We start from the raw sequence: 3833 nt of genomic DNA, 5'->3' as shown, positions 1-3833 counted from the left end.
TTTAAAAAAACAAAACAGACAAAAAGAAATGAAAAGCCCAGAGCAAACAAGACAATATATTAATATCATCAATATATTAATATTAGTGCCTAGTATATTATATGTATGTGAAGTCAGAGGTATAAAGTGAGTGAGACATCCCTGCCCACAGGTGAATTCAATCTGGGACATTTCTTTCCCGTTTTTTTTTTTTTTTTTGTGAGAGATTTTTGCTATAGGGCACATGCACTCACTGGAGAAACCGAGAGAGAAAAGGACACAGAAAGCGAGAAATTACTCCCTAGGGAGGATGACCATGCTGCAATTCTTTCTCCGTTCTCTCAGGATTTTAGATATGTGTGCACACGTACCCGTGTGAGTTTTAAGCCACTGGATCTGGGACTTGAACCACAGTCAGCCATGTGGGAGTCCAGTGCCTTAACCACTACACCACCTGCTGGCCCCTTAATCTGGGATATTTGTGGTGACTTTGTCCAAAGGGGAGACATCTGGAGGCAATGCAGAGGAGGAAAATCCAGGCTAGGGATCCACAGTTGGGTGAGATCATCCTGCATTGAATCCATGCTCTCCAAGGGGGAATGGGAGGAAGGGGAAGAGGTTGGTGGTGGGATCCATGGAACATTGGTAGTTAAGTGATGGAAAACAATAGCAAGCTTGTAGAAGTATGTAAAGACAATCAAGCCAGAGAGGTAGGCAATTGTCATGATGTAAAATATAAATTTGGTCTTTCTTCCTGTTTCCTGACAAAGCTTTAGGACCCTTGGGATCTCTAGACTTTGATAAGAGTGTCTTGTGTGGTATGTCTTGTATGCTAATGAGATGACTCGTGGCTGAGCCTCTGGGGCCTGGTCACGTGAGAGACCAAAGCATAATAATATTGGGAAGTTTAAACCCTATTTGCAATACCCAGTCCCTGGGAGGGGAAAGGAGCTGAAGGTTAAGCTGATCACCAATGGCCAACGATTTAATCAACTGTGTCTTTTCAGTGAAGCTTCTACAAAAACTCAAAATACTGAGTTCAAGGACACTTGAAATAGCTGAATACTTGGAAATCCCTGGAGGGTGGCACTCCTTTTCACATAGCCTCACCCTATGCATCTCTTCATTTGCATCCTTTGCATATTCTTTACACCAAACCAGTAACTGTGAGCTAAGTGATTCCGTCTTTCTTTTTTTTTTTTTTTGAGAGATTTTTGCTATAGTGTGCTTGTGCTCGCCAGAAGGACAGAGAGACAGAAAGCAAGAAATTGTTTCCTGGGGAAGATGACCACGCTGCAGTCCCTTCTCCTCCATTCTCTTCTCTGGATCTTGGGCACACATACACACATGCCCGGTGTGAGTTTAAGCCACCGGGTCCAGGACTCGAACTGCGGTTGACTACATAGGAGTCCAGCAACATAGCCATTACGCAAACTGCTGGTCCCAGTGACTTAAGTGTTTCTTTAGTCATGTGGGACACCGTAGCAAATTGTTTGAACCTGTAGAGGGAGGAAATTTTTGCTATTCTCCAGTTTTGTGGTGCTGTGGTTTCCAGGGCAGTGCATAAATCTCTAACTGACGCATAATGTATCTGATACATTTCTTCTTTGAAAGGTATTGGTCAGTTGGCCAGAAGTATTGGTGTCAACCTATACTTATTTTGGTGTCTGAAGTGGGAGCTGTCTGTTGGACTGAGCCCTTAACAGGTGGCATCTGACCTTACTTCTGGGTAGACAACATCTGAATTGACCTGAATTAGAGGATACCCAATTGTTTGCTACAGAATTAATTGATTGTTGGTGAAGTAAAATCCTTATATAGTACTTGGTCACAGAAGGCTTCTGTGTTGATTGTTTATCAAGAAAATAGAAAACACCTTTCCTATATCTTACAGACACAAAATGGGAAGAAGTTGTGTTTTGAAAGGTAAGACAGTTATGGGAGCAGCAGTTGGTATAAACTCATGCCAGGTGCATGTGCGTGCGTGCGTGCCCAAGATCCTGAGAGGAGAAAGGAGGAGAAGGGATTGTGGCGTGGCCATCCCCCCTGGGGGGTGATTTCTTGCTTTCTGTCTCTGTCTTTCTGACAAGCACATGTGCCCTATAGCAAAAAATTCTCTCTCAAAAAAAAAAAAAAGGGAAGAGTTTTTGTTTTGTTTTGTGTTAAGAGGGAGTTTCTCTCTCTCTCTCTTTTTAATGAGAGAAAGGGAGAGAGGTAGAGAGACAGAGAAACAGGCATTTTTGACAAGGTCTCACCAGGTTGAGATCCTCTTGTCCCAGCCTCCTAGTTAGGTAAGATTGTAGGCACATGCAGTTTCACCTGGCATGTTCATGTTTGGTGAACTGACCCTCCCACGACCCTCATCTTTGGAATAGTGGTGCCCTTCCATGTGTGCCACTGTAGCTGGGCTGTGAAAGATGAGAGAGTCTTAGGGAAGAGTGGTTTCAGAGTCAACAACTACAGAAAAGCCAGGGGTCAGCAGGTGGTGTGGTGATTAAGATGCTAGACTCCCATATGGATGATCATGGTTCGAATCCTTGACCTGGTGGCTTGAAATTCATACAAAGGCATGTGTGCATGTGTGCCCAAAATCCCAAGAGGAGAGTAGAGGAGAAGGGATTGTGGTGTGTCCATCCCTCCTGGCAGGGCGTGGTTCCTCACTTTCCCTCTCACCATCTCTCCAGTGAATGCAAGCACCCTATGGCAAAACCTTACAAAAAGATTCCATGGATCAGCTTCTAGATGATTATGGATGAACTCAGAGCAGTTTTTTTCTGTGCTGTGGGGTAGGTGTGGGTCTGACAGTCATGTGCTGGTTAGTGGATGAGTGCTGAGGAAGTGGAAGCACATTCAGGTGCCATTTAACGCTGGCTACATGTTCTGAGGAATTCGTTGTTAGGTGGCTTTGCTGTACAATCATAGAGTGCACTTACAGAAATCTAGATGATATAGCCCACTGCACACAGGTGTAGGCTACATGGCATAGTCTGTATGTTCCTTTTGGGCCACCATTGTTAATACAATCTGTCATTGATTGAAACATTGTAATGCAGTGTGTGACTGTACCTTATATGACTTATTTTGTAAGTAGTACTTTTTTAAGTGAAGATGAGTCAGGGAGTAAAATAAAGAAGGGTACTAGAAAGTTGCTGGTTATTCGACATTAATTTATTTCCTCCCCTAGGATTTCCGGGAAAGTACAAGACCTTTGAGAAATGTAACATGGGAGAGGCTTATGCATATTTATAATGGAAAAAATGAGAGTGGGATGCTGCAGATGTGAAGAAGGGGACAATAATGGGACAATGAAGGACCTGGGGACCCAAAGCAGGAAAGTTGATCTCCTGTAAAGGCAGGGTGTTCCATCCTGGTGTTGGCCTCCCCTCCCACCAACACAAGGATCTTTGCTAACAGGAAAGGGCAATGGGCCATTGCACTGAGGGCTCAGGTGAGGTGCTTCAGAAGTTCTCAAAAGCACCTTTGCATGCCTGTGCTGTCATGTCCTCATGGCTTATATGAGGGGGAGTCACACCCAGAGTCTGAAGCCCGGGGGCGGCTGTGAGTACCTAGATACTTGGGGGCACAAGGAAGGGCAGGGATTGGCTTCCTACCATTCCTATAGTAGAAAGCAAGTTACAGCAACGGGGCAAAGGAAAGGAGATGTCAGAAGTATTGGGAAGAGATGAGTGTCATTGTCATGCGAGAAGGAAATAAGCATACAGATGAAAGTTTTAAGTTAGTAAAGTTGTGACAATGTATGGAAGCCTAGAACCATGATATCTATCCTAGAGCACGATGGACTATCAAATAGTCACCAAAATCGTGACAGAATAAGGTGAATTTTGTGAATGGGG

This window comes from Tupaia chinensis, unplaced genomic scaffold (assembly GCF_000334495.1).
Source record: "Tupaia chinensis unplaced genomic scaffold, TupChi_1.0 Scaffold145685_1, whole genome shotgun sequence".
Classification (NCBI taxonomy): Eukaryota; Metazoa; Chordata; class Mammalia; order Scandentia; family Tupaiidae; genus Tupaia; species Tupaia belangeri.
This window is presented reverse-complemented; position numbering follows the sequence as displayed.